Below are 17282 nucleotides of genomic sequence, written 5' to 3' on the forward strand. Positions count from 1 at the left end.
ACGTGTCATAGTTTTCCCCTGTAAGGAGCATCCATTCTTCTTCTCAGCAGGTACCCAGGCACAACAGTGACTGGTATACACACACACACACACACACACACATTTTAAATTTAAAAAGTTAATGTCTCCAAGATTGAGGGAACCAGAATTGTCATTAAACTCTTGCAGACACAAAGGCCCTCTGCTGCTTTGCAGCCCACGTGAGACTGTATTTTACTTATCTGGATCCCTTTTGTCTGGAATTATTTCCTCGTTTTGAATAACCTGCAAAATGTAAGGCTGCAAACAGAGAATTGTCGGCCTCCCTTATTTGGAAATGGATTTGTCATTTGCAGTCAGTCCCTGTACCTGGGGCAGTTTGGGATCAAAAACAGTTTTCAAGGCTTCATTTATTACCACTCTTTAAAGAACTCACCCTTTGATCAAGAGCCTGGGGATTCCATGCTTTGCCCCCTCAAAATGTGTTCCCACCCCCAAGATCCCAGCGCTGTTTTTGTTTCTTTTGAAAGCCCTGTTTACTTCGGAAATTCAGCAATTGCTCCCGAAGTTCCTTTGATGTCTATTGAATTTAATATATTTCATTGCATTATGGAAAAGCTATTTCAGCTTTTGGTATCAGCATCTTCTTGATATGCCGAGGGGTCTTTTTGTTGGGTTTTGTGTGTGTGGTTGTTGATTTGAGTTGTTGAATTTTTTTTTTCAAGAATGATTTTAAGACTTGTGTTCTTTTTTTTAAAAGACTAGCCAAAGGATGAACAAGCAATGAGATTGACAGCTCCTACAAATTAGAATGCTCCATTTGAGTCAAGGAATGGGTGACAAGAAGAAATATTTTTTTAATTCTCCCTGTTTTCACTAATTCTAAATGTCCCAGCATGGCCTCTGCAATAAACCAACAAAGGCTACATTTTAGGAACTTTGTATCTATCAATAATCAATCAACTGCTTACTATTTACTTGTTAGTATACCAAGGGTTTTGCTAGTCAAGTCACTTAAAGTGTAATTGAGAAATTTTATGTACATACATATGTGTATATAAAGTTTCCCAAGATTCTCGGTATTCTCAAGAATACTGTAGTGGATTGCCATTCCATTCTCCAGGGGATCTTCCTGACCCAGGGATCAAATCTGTGTCTCCTGCATTGCAGGCAGACTCTTTACCATCTGAGACAGCAGGGAAACCCAATATATTATGTGTGTATATATATATATATATATATATATATATATATATAATATTATACTAATCTAAGAGCTTTCATATACTTGTTTTTTATAATCTTATCTCCCATTTTTGGTGTAACCATATGATTTACCATCTAAAGATGCTGTCAAAGACACTTTGACAGTAAAAGGGGGCACCATTAATAATTAATAATAACTAGTGAAAAGGAGCACCATTAATAATACTAGGACAACAAATGTTAGCCAAGACTAATGGGGATGTATGGTCATGCTATTTGTATTGCAGATGAGGAAACTGAGGTACAAAAAAGTTAAGCCGCTTACACAAAGACACAACAGCTAGCAGGCGGCAGACAAGTTGTGAACTCACTGTATTTGCCTACAACCACCTCTCCACCATGCTGAATTTGTCCAATCTTCTGGGACTGAATCCCAAGAACGAAGAGCCACCTGAATGTGTGCTTCAGCCACAGATGTGCCATCAGTACAGGCAGGTCCAGGCGTCCCAGACCTAAGAGGAATCAAGAGGATGCTCTCTGGTCCTGTTACACAGAGCCATAGGAGAAGTTCAAAGATCTAGATTATAGTCCCAATCTGCCATTCAGTTACTGTGTCCTGGGGACAAGTCACTTCCCCTCACTTTATCCTTGACCCTTCCAGTCTGCAGTTAAGCCAGCCCGCCTACAGCACCGTCCCCGTGACCCCAACACTAACCATATACCCAAAGCCTCACCTGCTCAGGATCTTACACATTAAGAGGCAATTGCAAAAAAAAAAAAAAAAAATGATGGGAGTGGGATCCTCTGTTGCCTATGGATGGGCTCTAGAGTTCTTCTGTGACTCCTGATTGAGGTGGTTTGGGTGACCTGTGGTGATCCTGGCCTATAAGTATGTAAGAAGCCATAGGTGGGCAATCTATCCAACAGAGAGTGGGGGAAATCTGAGCCACAGCTACATTCTGGGCTCTTCACTAGTTCTGAAACTGGGTCCTGAACCTCTAATTAGACCGAGGTCCTAGTGCCCTCATCCCCTCCCTGGGACCATCTCCAGGCCCTCTCCTTATACCCTACCCTGCACCCTCAGGTCTGACCCTGGATAGGCTGCACCAAGCTTGAGTTGCCTCAGTCTCCTTAAATCTGGCTCTTGGACCTCTGGCTTTATCACACCCTTACCCTGACTTTATCCCTCTGTCTGGGTAGCTCTGTCTAACTTTGACATACAGGTGGCCTCAGTGGATCCTTCCTCCCCGTGGGAGTTTTCAATGTGGTTCATGGTCAGTGCTGACCAGCTACAACCACCCCCACATCCCCTGAGTTACCAAGTCGTGCTGAATTTACTTCCCAAGTAACCTAGATCCCATACCTCTCATCTTCCACTTACGCGAGCTGTACTTCTCAGCTAGTCTTCTAGCTCAAATCTCTTCTGTGCTTTGACTCTCTCTTTCCCTTCATGAATTCCCCAGCTTACCATGTCAAGAGTATGATTCTAAACCTATGTATGATTCCATCATCCCCTATGTGTGAACCTTCATTATATTCCCAGCATAAAGACCAAATGCCCTAACACCATTTCAAGGCTTGCACTGACCAAGGACCAACCTGCTTTAGAACCTTCTCACACTTTTGAATCCCCTCACACATTGCCAGGCACCCCTCCCTCCTGCTTTCTCAAAGCACCCCCTGGTGTTCCAGGTATGTGTAGCATTAAGCCCTGCACCCCAAACACAGCATGCCTTCAACATCTCTCCTTTTTTAGGGCTGAGAATGCCAACCCTCCCTGCGATAAACTCAGAATCCTTCTCCCCCTTGGGCATGCCTCAGATAGCGCAGATAAACAGTCCTCCTCACACCCAGCCTCCATTAGAGCCTGTTCCTCACTGCCAAAGGATCCCAGTACTCTCTGATAAAGCTTATTTCACTGCTCTGGCAAACTGGCTGAGAGTGCAGTTCTGACAGTGCTTATCTGTCTCCCCAGAGAGGAAAGCTTTCCACATTTGCATCTCCCACAACACCCAGCCCCATGTACACCCCCTTAAAGGGGCTCTGTATGCGCGCATAGGTTTGACCTTTAAGCCAGAGCAAAAAACATCTTCGTACCTGGCCTGCTCCCCTCCTGATGAGCCCTAAGCCCTGGTAGCAACATGGTCCATCTGTGGGATTGGAACCAGAGGCAGCAGATGCAGCCAGCAGCAGGCCCCTGGGAAGACTCATCAAATCTATTGAAGAAACCTGCTTAGAGATTTCCCTGGTGCTCCAGTGGTTAACAATCCACCTGCCCGTGCAGGGGACACCAGTTCAATCCCTGGTCTGGGAAGATTCCACATGTTGCCAGGCAACAAAACCTGTGTGCCACAACTACTGAAGCCCACACGCCCTAGAGCCAGTGCTCCACAAGAGAAGCCACCTCAATGAGTAGCCCATGCACCGCAACCAGAGAGTAGCCCCCACTCACTGCGACTAGAGAAAGCCCACTCACAGCAACAAAGACCCAGTGAAACCAAAAATAATGAATAAATAAAAAGAAATTTTTAAAAAAGAAACCTGCTTAGAGGGGAGCCCTGGATGCTAGTCAACTCCAAGACAGGGAAAAGAAGAGTAAGAAAGACTGTACAAGTACAAGAAAGCAAGTACAAATACTTGCTCTGTGTATGTGCCCCACTCCTTTGAAAGCTTTTCCCTGCCAGCAGCCAGCCAAGGGAGTGGGAGTCTTTGCTGCTGAGTAGGTGTTGGAAGGTCCAGAGTTTTTCTCCAACTCCTCCCTCTCTCCAAAGCCCCAGCCCTCTTGTGTTTGTTGCAATTTGGCTGCCAAGCCTTTTTCAAAGACACAGCATTAATTCCGCTTGCAGCACAAGCGGGATCAGGCATTTGGAAAAGAAAAGAAATATGGAATTCAGGAGCTGAGGCTGCCACATACAAAGACCATCAGGGAAGGAAAACCAAAGGGAGGCTTCATTTTTCTGTTGTTTCGTTTTCAACAGACCTAAGGTCACTGCAAGCAGCAGCCATTAGCCTAATTAGACCCTGGGAATGAGAAAACGGAGGGAGCACTCCAATGGGGGAACAGAGGGGAGGGGCAAAGACAGTAATTGAAGCCAAATAATGAATATTAAACTCTTGTAAGTAATGTTTAATTAAGTTATTCTACGATTGAGGCTTTTTGCAAATATTACCATGGGATTCAAAGGAGTACATTAAGTGCCTAGAAAAATCACTAAACAGAGAACACAGGCTGCCTTCTTTGCCTCTAGTCTATGGCTCTGCTTAATCTGCATAGAAGTTCCATGAGCTAAAGGCGAAAGGAAATCACAGAAACACATGTCCCCAACCCCCTGCTTTTGCCCGTACACCGTTTCCACAACCATCCTGTGGCCCTGCAGCTTATCACCATGTTACAGCTGAAAACTTCTATTTGTCAAAAGATTGTATCGAAAGTGAAAAGGACAAGCCAAAGCTTGAGAGGATTTTGCAAGCCACATGACCAAACTCAAGTTACATTTTTCAAAATATATAATGGTCTACTTACCCAACAGAAACACAGCAAAGGATGTGAACAGGCAATTCACAGAAGAAAAATATCTAGTTAAAATTTAAAAAAAAAAGTGAAGCTCACTTGACATCAGAAAAATGCACAATTTGAGATGCTACCATGTCATATCCATCAGATTAATGACAACAACAGAGAATGATTGTCTCATAATGCTAAGTGTTGGTGAGGATATGGAGAGATAGGAATGTTTAACTAACACACACTGGCATAGCCATACTAGAGAGCAATTTGGCACTGTATAGCAAAGCTTTCCAGTAGGCTATGATCTATAGGGTTGCAAAGAACTGGACACAACCGAAGTGACTTCGCACACACGCACAGCAAAGTTTAAGATGTGTGTACTTAAAACCCAGGAAATCAATTAAAAGTGTATACTAGATTCTTAGAGGTGTACAAAAATATTCAATGCAACATTATTTATACAGCAGAAACAGGAAACAAACTCATGCCCATAACAAGATAATGGGCATATAAATTGAGGAATCTTCATATAATGAAAAACTAGTTAGGAGTAAAAGAAAATTAATATATGATATGAATAAATCTCTTAAACATAATTTTAAGTAAAACTCAAAACCTAAACAAAGTTTTTTTTAAGTGGCAGAAGAATATAATACATTATGACATAATTCATGTAAAATTTAAAATCTACAGACCATAATATTTAGAGACACAAATACACATATGCTGAAGAATTGATGCCTTTTAACTGTGGTGCTGGTGAAGACTCCTGAAAGTCCCCTGGACAGCAAAGAGATCAAACCAGTCAATCTCAAGGGAGATCAACCATGAATATTCACTGCAAGGACTGATGCTGAAGCTGAAGCTCCAGTATTTTGGTCATCTCATATGAACAGATGACTCATTGGAAAAGCCCCCTATGCTGGGAAAGATTGAGGGCAGAAGGAGAAGAGGGCATCAGAAGATGAGATGGCTGGATGGCAATGAACATGAACTTGGCCAAACTTTGAGAGATGGTGAGGGACAGGGAGGCCTGGAATGGTGCAGTCCATGAGGTGGCAAAAAGTACGACACAACTGGGCAACTGAATAACAACAGCAATACATTCCTATGCCTTCAGCATTTCATGGTATCTTTAACTGATAATGATCATATTTTTAAACAGGCCTCAACAAAATCCTATGCTCCTGGAAGAAGAGACTTGAAAATTCACCTGAGAATGGAAGGCCAGGTATGATCAGGGGGTAAAATGCAAGACACACTTGGGACACAATCCAGATGAGGGAATTTAGGGCCATGAAATGTTGTTCTTGCTGAAATCTCTACCCAAAGGGCACTTGAAGTTCAAGTGGACTGAAAGCCACTTGATCCTGGAGTAATCCCAAATGGGACCAGGAAAGCCAGCATGGTGCCCAACTCAGCCCTGCTAAGTAAGAGGACTTGAGGGTGGGAGATGGATTCCACTGCCCAGGAAGGATCAATTAGGTTTTTCTTGCAAACTGAGTGGAGGCTAAACTCTAACTTTTCTCTGCATTCGGTATTTAACAGATACATCCAGATTCAGCTGCCGCTAGTATGGAGATATTTTCTGAAAGCCTACAGAGGCCTCATTCTATTGTTAGAGCTTGAGAATTCCTAGCAAACGTTAGTCTTGGAGATTCTTACCATTGGCCAGAAGAGATGCTGCAGACACAAAAACTGCCAACAGAAATATCTGAATCTCTTTTAGTTGGATTAAACTGGAAGAAGTCTTAGGGAGGAATTGCAATAAATTTATATTTTTTATAAAGGATAGCCGTGATAAATACATCTTTGCTGCTAAGTCACTTCAGTCGTGTCCGACTCTGTGTGACCCCATAGACGGCAGCCCACCAGCTCCCCCATCCTTGGGATTCTCCAGACAAGAACACTGGAGTGGGTTGCCATTTCCTTCTCCAGTGCATGAAAGTGAAAAGTGAAAGTGAAGTCGCTTAGTCATGTCTGACTCTTCGCGACCCCATGGACTGCAGCCTACCAGGCTCCTCCACCCATGAGATTTTCCAGGCAAGAGTACTGTAGTGGGGTGCCATTGCCTTCTCCGAAATACATCTTTAGCTGGACTTTAAACATTCAGAGGGTGGTATTTTTATCCATAGAGGAACACCTACTGTCATCTATTTACTGAAAAAAAAGAAATAAAGAAACCAGGCAGACAACCTAGTAAACTATAGTATTAGCTGACCTTGACTTTGGGTAGCCCTCTCTCTCCAAGCATGAACAATTCCAATTCTATAATTAGGGGACTGGTCTAGACCAGAGGTCAGCCAAATTTGATCCGTCACCTATTTTTGTATGACTTGCAAGTGAAGAATGCCTTTTTGTATTTATAAATAATTTTAAAAAATCAAAACAAGATTATTTTGTGATACATGAAAAGTATACATAAATGTTAGTGTCCATAATACACTTTACTGTTGTTGTCTTCTAATATACACAATTTTAAGTAATTTTTATTCAAGTATAGTTGATTTACAATGTTGTACTAGTTTCTGCTGTACAGAAAAGTAAATCATACATATATATCAGTTCAGTTCAGTCGCTCAGTCATGTCCAACTCTTTACAACCCCATGAACCACAGCACACCAGGCCTCCCTGTCCATCACCAACTCCCAGAGTGCACCCAAACCCATGTCCATCCACTCAGTGATGCCATCCAACCATCTCATCCTCTGTCGTCCCCTTCTCCACCTGCCCTCAATCTTTCCCAGCATCAGTGTTTTTTCCAATGAGTCAGCTCTTCACATCAGGTAGCCAAAGTATTGGATTTTCAGCTTCAACATCAGCCCTTCCAATGAACACCCAGGACTGGTCTCCTTTAGGATGGACTGGTTGGATCTCCTTGCAGTCCAAGGGACTCTCAAGAGTCTTCTCTAACACCACAGTTCAAAAGCATCAATTCTTTTGCACTCAGCTTTCTTTATAGTCCAACTCTCACATCCATACATGACCACAGGAAAAACCATAGCCTTGATTAGACGAACCTTTGTTGGCAAAGTAATGTCTCTGCTTTTGAATATGCTATCTAGGTTGGCCATAACTTTCCTTCCAAGGAGAAAGTGTCTTTTAATTTCATGGCTGCAGTCACCATCTGCAGTGATTTTGGAGCCCAGAAAAATGAAGTCTGACACTGTTTCCACTGTTTCCCCATCTATTTCCCATGAAGTGATGGGACCAGATGCCATGATCTTCGTTTTCTGAATGTTGAGCTTTAAGCCAACTTTTTCACTCTCCACTTTCACTTTCATCAAGAGGCTTTTGAGTTCCTCTTCACTTTCTGCCATAAGGGTGGTGTCATCTGCATATCTGAGGCTATTGATATTTCTCCCGGCAATCTTGACTCCAGCTTGTGCTTCTTCCAGCCCATGGTTTCTCATGATGTACTCTGCACATAAGTTAAATAAGTAGGGTGACAATATGCAGCCTTGATGTACCCCTTTTACTATTTGGAACCAGTCTGTTGTTCCATGTCCAGTTCTAACTGTTGCTTCCTGACCTGTATACAGATTTCTCAGGAGGCAGGTCAGGTGGTCTGGTATTCCCATCTCTTGAAGAATTTCCCACAGTTTATTGTGATCCACAAAGTCAAAGGCTTTGGCATAGTCAATAAAGCAGAAATAGATGTTTTTCTGGAACTCTCTTGCTTTTGTGATGATCCAGATGATGTTGGCAATTTGATCTCTGGTTCCTCTGCCTTTTCTAAAACCAGCTTGAACATCTGAAAGTTCACAGTTGATGTATTGCTGAAGCCTGGCTTGGAGAATTTTGAGCATTACTTTACTAGCATGTGAGATTAGTGGAACTGTGTGGTAGTTTGAGCATTCTTTGGCATTGCCTTTCTTTGGGATTGGAATGAAAACTGACCTTTTCCAGTCCTGTGGCCACTGCTGAGTTTTCCAAATTTGCTGGCATATTGAGTGGAACACTTTCACAGCATCATCTTTTAGGATTTGAAATAGCTTAACTGGAATTCCATCATCTCCACCAGCTTTGTTCATAGTAATGCTTCCTAAGGCCCACTTGACTTCACATTCCAGGATGTCTGGCTCGAGGTGAGTGATCACACCATCATAATTATCTGGATAGTGAAGGTCTTTTTTGTACAGTTTTTCTGTGTATTCTTGCCACCTCTTCTTAATATCTTCTGCTTCTGTTAGGTCCATACCATTTCTGTCCTTTATTGAGCCCATCTTTGCATGAAATGTTCCCTTGGTATCTCCAATTTTCTTGAAGAGGTCTCTAGTTTTTCTATTCTATTGTTTTCCTCTATTTCTTTGCAATGATCACTGAGGAAGGCTTTTTTATCTCTCCTTTCTATTCTTTGGAACTCTGCATTCAGATGCTTATATCTTTCCTTTTCTCCTTTGCTTTTCACTTCTCTTCTGTTCACAGCTGTTTGTAAGGCCTCCTCAGACAGCCATTTTGCTTTTTTGCATTTCTTTTCCATGGGGATGGTCTTGATTCCTGTCTCCTGTACAATGTCATGAACCTCCATCCATAGTTCATCAGGCACTCTATCAGATCTAGTCCCTTAAATCTATTTCTCACTTCCACTGTATAGTCATAAGGGATTTGATTTAGGTCATACCTGAATGGCCTAGTGGTTTTCTCCACTTTCTTCAATTTCAATCTGAATTTGCCAATAAGGATTTCATGATCTGAGCCACAGTCAGATCCTGGTCTTCTTTTTGCTGACTGTATAGAGCTTCTCCATCTTTGGCTGCAAAGAATATAATCAATCTGATTTCAGTGTTGACCATCTGGTGATGTCCATGTGTAGAGTATTCTCTTGTGTTGTTGCAAGAGGGTGTTTGCTATGCCCAGTGCGTTCTCTTGCCCTGCTTCATTCTGTACTCCAAGGTCAAATTTGCCTGTTAATCCAGGTATTTCTTGACTTCTTACTTTTGCAGTCCAGTCCCCTATAATGAAAAGGACATCTTTTTTTGGTGTTAGTTCTAGAAGGTCTTGTAGGTCTTGATAGAACTGTTCAACTTCAGCTGCTTCAGCATAACTGGTTGGGGCATAGGGTTGGATCACCGTGATATTGAATGGTTTGCCTTGGGAAACGAACAGAGATCATTCTGTCATTTTTGAGATTGCATCCAAGTACTGCATTTTGAACTCTTTTTTTGACCATGATGGCTACTCCATTTCTTCTAAGGGATTCCTGTCCACAGTAGTAGATATAATGGTCATCTGAGTTAAGTTCACCCACTCCAGTCCATCTTAGTTCGCTGATTCCTAGAATGTCGATGTTCACTCTTGCCATCTCCTGTTTGACCACTTCCAATTTGCCTTGATTCACAGACCTAACATTCCAGGTTCCTATGCAATATTGCTCTTTACAGCATCGAACCTTGCTTCCATCACCAGTCCCATCCACAACTGGGTGTTGTTTTTGCTTTGGCTCCATCCCTTCACTCATATATATATATATATATATATATATATATATATATACATACACTCTTTTTTATATCCTTTCCCTATATTACGAGTATTGAGTAGAGTTCCCTGTGCTATACAGTAGGTGCATATTAGTTATCTATTTTATATACAGTAGTTTGTATGTGTCAATCCCAATTTCCCAATTTATCTCTCCCTCTCCCCCTTGGTGACTTTTAATTTGTATTGTGCTTGGCTGCTTCTGCACTGTAGTGGCAGAATTGAGTTGATGGGATAGAGACTGTAGTCTCTATATTTACTGTCGGACTCTTTACAAAAAAGATTTGTCAATCCCTGGTCTACAGTAGCAATGTTAAAAAAAAAAAAAAAATCTTATCATGTTAAAGCTGAAAAGGACCTCAGAGGTAATCTGACTCTGTGCTGTCTGGCATAGTAGCCTTTGATGTCATGAGGCCATTGAGCACTTGGAATGTAGCTGGCCAAATTGAGATGCACTGGAAGTATGAAATGTACATCCAATTTTGGAGACTTAGCAGGAAAACAATAATGTAAAATATCTCACCCCAAATTCTTTATATTGATTATACATTGCATTTGGTGGATAGATTGGGTTAAATCAGATGTATCATTACAATTGATTTCAGCTCTTTTTCTTTTTTTCTTTAATGTGGCAACTGTAAACTTTCACATTTCATATCTGCCTCGCACTTTGCTGTGTGTCTTCACTCTTTATGGCACCTCTCTGTGCTCCTCCTGGGGGTCTTGGCTTGGGTTTTCTCCACCTCTCCTACCCTGGGGAGACCTTATGAGACCTTCTGGAAGCCTCCTTCCAGCCCTGTCCAAACAGCCAGGACCTCTTAGTAGAGGAGGTACATCAGGAGTAGCATAGGGATGTGAGGATAAAGGGCTTCCGAGGTGGCAAGTGGGCAAGGAACCCACCTGCCAATGCAGGAGACAAAAGATGCATGTTCGATCACTGGGTCGAGAAGATCCCCTGGAGAGGGCATGGCAACCTACTCCAGTATTCTTGCCTGGAGAGTTGCATAGACAGGAGAGCCTGGCAGGCTGTAGTCCATAGGATCACAAAGAGTTGGACACGACTGAAGTGACTTAGCATGCACACACATGAAGATAAAACCTAAGTGGATCAAGGGATTAAGAAAAAAAAAAATACTCTGAAAGATGATTCAGAAAATTTGGAATTAAGGGAATTGAGGAAATTAAGGAATTTGAGCATTAAGGAAAGCTTTTGAGAAGACATTTTTGACAAAGAGATAGCAGAATTCCTGGGATTCCTAACTAAGGAGGACCACTAGTCATGTGTTGAGGGAGAGAGTTGGAAATTGAAACAGAATCCAGAAAAGCAGGCTAGGACCCCAGGAAGACTGGGCTCTGGCTCTTGCAGAGCTTCAGAGGAAGCTGGCACAACAGTCCTGAGTGGGAGGTGGGACCCTATATGACACATCACCAAAGCCTGAAACCTTCCTTAGTCATCAGGATCCAAATCAGGAGACGAGGCTGAAAGGGAGAGATGGGATTTGATGCTCCAAACCTGAGTTTCTTCAGAAAGTGCATGTCCCCGATGCAAATGAAAGTAGAAATATGTGATTTTTCCCATGTCCCCAATCCTGGAAGAGTGATGAAATGACCTCTGTGCAACACTGCAGTGGGCTGGGCTAGAAAAAGAGGGAATTATCAGAGGTGGGCTAATCAAGCATATCTCAAAAAGTAAAATACATTATTATTATTATAAAAACAAATGCCCATTATAATTTGTTCAAACCATACACTGTTGTTGTTCCTTGGTCACTCAGTTGTGTCCAACTCTTTGTGATCCCATGGACTGCAGCACACCAGGCTTCCCTGTCCTTCACCATTTCCTGGAGTTTGCTCAAACTCGTGTCTGTTGAGTCAGTGATGCCATCCAACCATCTCATCCTCTGTCACTCCTTTCTCCTTCTGCCCTCGGTCTTTCCCAGCATCAGAGTCTTTTCCAATGAGTTGGCTCTTCACATCAGGTGGCCAAAGTATTGGAGCTTCAGCTTCAGTATCCATCCTTCCAATGAATATTCAGGATTGATTTCCTTTACGATTGCCTGGTTTCATCTCCTTGTTGTTTAAGAGACTCTCAAGAGTCTTCTCCAGCACCACAATTCAAAAGCATCAATTCTTTGGCACTCAGCCTTCTTTACAGTCCAACCCTCACATCTGTACATGACTACTGGAAAAACCAAAATGTACACAGAAGTATAGTAAAAACAGAAGCTATCTAAAGTTTCTCAACCCAGAAATAATGATTTGGAGACCATTCTTCATTCCTGTCTCGATGTATCCTGGATTACTGAGTAGAATCATATCCTACAAGCTCATTTTCTCATAAACATCATCTGTGTGTGTGTGTGTGTGTGTGTGTATGTGTGTGTGTGTTTATTTTAGATCAGTATCTTGGTGGGGGGAGACTTGGAAAGGCTTACTCCTTTCCTTTCTCCTCCCAACCCATATACTTATATAAGAAAGATTGTCATTATTTTACAAAAAAGATCATTTTTACACACTTTTCTGCATTCTGCTTGTTTCACACTTTGTATAAATTTCTCCAAATTATTGGATTGAGAGTTCATTCATTTTTAATGTCTGCATAATATTTATAGTATGGGTGTACTGTAATTTATTCAATTATCCCCACTGATGAGCACTCTTTTTGAAACAATTTTGCATATATACTCTTACTCACCACCACTTTTATTTCCATGAAATAAATTCCCATAAGTGGGAGTGCTGGGTAGAAGGGGATATGCATTTTTTAATTTTACTAGCTATTGCCAGATTGTTTTCTAAAAAGACTGAAACAGTTTACATTTCCTTCAGCAATGTGTGTGTAAATTCCCTCTGCCCTGCATCTCCTCCACCGGTAGATATTATTGGTCTTCCTGTTTGCCAGTCTGAGTGTAAAGCAATAATTCAAAATTCTACTTTCATTTGCATTTTTCTGACTTGCAGTAAAGTTTGAGCATTTTTTAAATGTGTTTATTGGCCTTTAGATTTGCTCTTCTGTGAGTTGCCTATACAAATCCTTTATGTGTTTCTCTGTTTGGTTACCTTTTTGTTGGTTTTTAAGAGCTTTTTGTATATTACAGCTATGAATCCTTTATCAATGTGATTTTTTCCCTAAGTTTATCATTTGACTCCATTCTTATTTTTACAACTAAATTGCAGCATGCTGTTTGACCCAGGGAATAGGATAAGAATCAGAGATTTGGGGCCTTCTCCGGTGGTCCAGTGGCTAAGATTCCGAACTCCCAATGCAGGGAACCAGGGTTCAATCATTGGTCAAGGAACTAGATCCCACATGCTGAAACTAAAGAGTTCACATGCCACAATTAAAGATCCCACATGCAGCAACTAAGACCCAGCACAGTCAAATAAAATAATTAATTAAAAATTTTAAAAGAATCAGAGATTTTAAGGGTACATAGAACAGACAACATTATGCTCCAGATCCCCTCTGAGGATGGTGGATCGGTTGGCTCAGGATGACAGAACAAAGAGCCACAGACTGGAGGCTTACACGACAGAAACTTACTTTCTCACAGTTCTAGAGCCTGAAAATCCAAGGCCTAGGTGCAGAGGGTAGGTTTCTGGTGAAGCCTTACTTTCCAGCTTGCAGATGGCCACCTTCTTGGTTCGTCCTCACAAAACCACTCTTCTGTGCTTCTGGGGAGAAAAAGAGCGATCTCTGGTGCCTCTTTTCTCCTAAGGACAGCAGTCCTATTGGATCAGGGCCCCACCCTTAGAAAATCATTTAACCTTAATTACTTCCTTAACCTCAGATGATGGACGTGAGTCTGAGTGAACTCCGGGAGTTGGTGATGGACAGGGAGGCCTGGTGTGCTGCGATTCATGGGGTCTCAAACAGTTGGACACAACTGAGCGACTGAACTGAACTGACCCTCAGATATGCAGATGACACCACCCTTATGGCAGAAAGTGAAGAAGAACTAAAGAACCTCTTGATGAAAGTGAAAGAGGAGAGTGAAAAGTTTGGCTTAAAGCTCAACATTCAGAAAACTAATATCATGGCATCTGGTCCCATCACTTCATGGCAAATAGATGGGGAAACAGTGGAAACAATGGCTGACTTTATTGGGGGGGGGGCTCCAAAACCACTGCAGATGGTGACTGCAGCCATGAAATTAAAAGATGTTTACTCTTTGAAAGGAAAGTTATGACCAACCTAGACAGCATATTAAAAAGCAGAGACATTACTTTGCCAACAAAGGTCCGTCTAGTCAAGGCTATGGTTTTTCTAGTGGTCATGTATGGATGTGAGAGTTGGACTATAAAGAAAGCTGAAAGCTGAAGAATTGATGCTTTTGAACTGTGGTGTTGGAGAAGACTCTTGAGAGTCCCTCAGACTGCAAGGAGATCCAACCAGTCCATCCTAAAGGAGACCAGTCCTGGGTGTTCATTGGAAGGACTGATGTTGAAGCTGAAACTCCAATACTTTGGCCACCTGATGTGAAGAGCTGACTCCTTTGAAAAGATCCTGATGCTGGGAAAGATTGAGGGCAAGAGGAGAAGGGGACGACAGAGGATGAGATGGTTGGATGGCTTCACCGATTCAGTGGACATGGGATTGGGTGAACTCCGGGAGTTGGTGACGGAGAAGAAGGCCTGGTGTGCTGTGGTTCGTGGGGTCACAAGGAGTCAGACGCCACTGAGCAACTGAACTGACTGACTTTCTTTAAGGCCCCATCTCCATATACATAGTCTCATTGGGAGTTAAGGTGTCAATATCTAAAGTTGATGGTGCACACAATTCAGTTTCTGATGCACGGGTTCTACAGAAATGAATAAACTCAGAGGGAAAAGGAGGGCTTCCCAGGTGGCACCTGTGGGATAGAATCTGCCTGCCAATCCAGGAGATGAAAGAGACACTGGTTCGATTCCTAGGTCAGGAAGATCCCCTGGAGTAGGAAACAGAAACCCACTCCAGTATTCTTGCCTGGGAAAATTCCATGGACAGATGAGCCTGGCAGGCTACAGACCACAGGGTGGCAAAGAGTCGGGCATGACTGAGCATATAGAGTGGAAATAGTATATGTGAGTGACACTCATTCTTGCAGCAACTCCATGCTCTAGCAGGACAATGAAGCAGCTGGATAATCCCCATTCCTCCAAAAAATGGCACAGAAATAGCAGAGGAGCCTCTGGCCTGATGGGACCGGGGACAGAAAGCAATCATGTCTCATCAGAAGCCTGCCTTCCAGGGGCCCAGCACCAGGGCAGGGGAGTAGCCACGCCTGGATGGACACCTGTGGGAATAGATGCCTAATGGGCCATGAGCTTTGGCTCTGTGTTAATTCCCTAGAAGGTAGGTGGTGAGTAGGGGACAGGGGACCACCAACTCACTGGACTTCAGCTTTCTTCATTCTAACAGAAAAGAGTCTGTTTGGTGCAGCCAGAGCACAATCAAGAAACAGGTGTAGCAGAATGCAGCCCAAGTGAGACCATGCAGCCCCTGAGCTGGGCAGCACTGGTCCTGGGCAACGAGCAAAGGCTCAAGGAGGCCTGGTGTCTAGCCTTCATCTCACATCTTCATCTGCAGCTCCATCCTTCTTAGCACCCCTTCATCTCATCAATTCCTCCAAGAGCCATGGCAGGAAATGACCTTAATTGGAAATGAGGACCTCAGCTCTCCTTCCACCAAGTCTCCTTCAAAGGAACACTCAGCAAATTGCTCTCATGGACTCCTTTAACCTGACCCTCCAATTTATTCCCCACTAAGGTGGGTACTTTAATGAAGTTATTTGTGGCTGTTAGGCAGAGTCGAGAGCCCACCTGCTTGGGGATGCAGCTGCCCACTGCACCACACCAGTGCCTGGGTCCTATCCCAGGGGCCACATGCCAACACCTGTTCACATGTGAGAGCACAGGCACAAGTTGGAAGGAGAACTGGATCGATTACATACCTGAGGTTTCATGTCCTGAATCTCAGACTCTATAATGCTGGATAGCATTGGCCCCACACCATGAAATGGAGGAGACAACAAGCACCACCTGCCCTGGATGTGGTGGGGAATATGGTACAGAGGAGAGAAGGACAAGGGGACCCAAGGCCTGGGTGCTGCCATCCCGGGTCCTGCTGTGACTGAACAGTCATGTGATATTTCACACCACGTCCCCAGTCTAGGACTTGACTTCCCTTCTTCAGTCCTGCCAATATCCAGGTGGCACAGTGGTAAAGGAACCACCTGCCAATGCAGGAGATGCAGGAGACAGGGGTCCAATCCCTGGGTGGGAAGTTCCCCTGGAAGAGGAAATGGCAACCCACTCCAGCATTCTCGCTTGGGAAATTCCATGGACAGAGGAGACCGGCAGGCTACAGTCTGTGGGGTCACAAAGAGTCGGACACAACTGAGCAACTGAGCTCACACACACGCTAAGCCTTAGGAGTGCTGAACGTACTGCTTTTATAGATTAGGTGTCTCTGTTGTTTTTGTTATGACGTGCGTTTCAGATAGTATTGTTTTGTTATTAGCATTGTCACACTGGAGCTCAGATCCTTGGAGAAAACTGAAGGTGACTTGCTTTTGTTTTCTTCTTTTGGATCAAATGCCTCCCTGGCTTTTTATTTCCTGGAGTTTCACTTCTGAGCACTCAAAAGTGTTAGCGTTCCTTGGATGCGAGCACCGACAATTACATCTGGAGCTGTTCTCTCTTAATAGTCTGCCCTCCGTCTGAGAAGTTTATCAGTTCTCTTGGAGAGTCCCCACCGTGCCATTAGCATTTGATATGGATGTCACAATTTGCAAGCCTTTTTATCTTTGGAAAAAGCAGAGCAAGGAAAGCAAGCCAGATCACTTGGTCCCCCACTCGGAGTTGCAAACTGATTTTATTTGTGAAACTGGCTTAATTTAATCACCAGGACGAGTGATCCAGGTGATGTTCTCATGCAAGCTGGTGACAGGCCAGCCTTCCTCCTTGCTCTCCCAGGCACACATGGGAACAAGCTAAACTCACGCACGCTGTCCTTCCTCCACACACATCTACCCACAAAGGAGAAAATGCCATCTGTGCAATGCGTGCATTCGTGCTCAGTCGTGTCTGACTCTTTACAACCCCATGGACTATAGCTCACCAGGC

This window comes from Bos indicus, chromosome 8 (genome assembly GCF_029378745.1).
Source record: "Bos indicus isolate NIAB-ARS_2022 breed Sahiwal x Tharparkar chromosome 8, NIAB-ARS_B.indTharparkar_mat_pri_1.0, whole genome shotgun sequence".
In the NCBI taxonomy this organism is placed as follows: Eukaryota; Metazoa; Chordata; class Mammalia; order Artiodactyla; family Bovidae; genus Bos; species Bos indicus.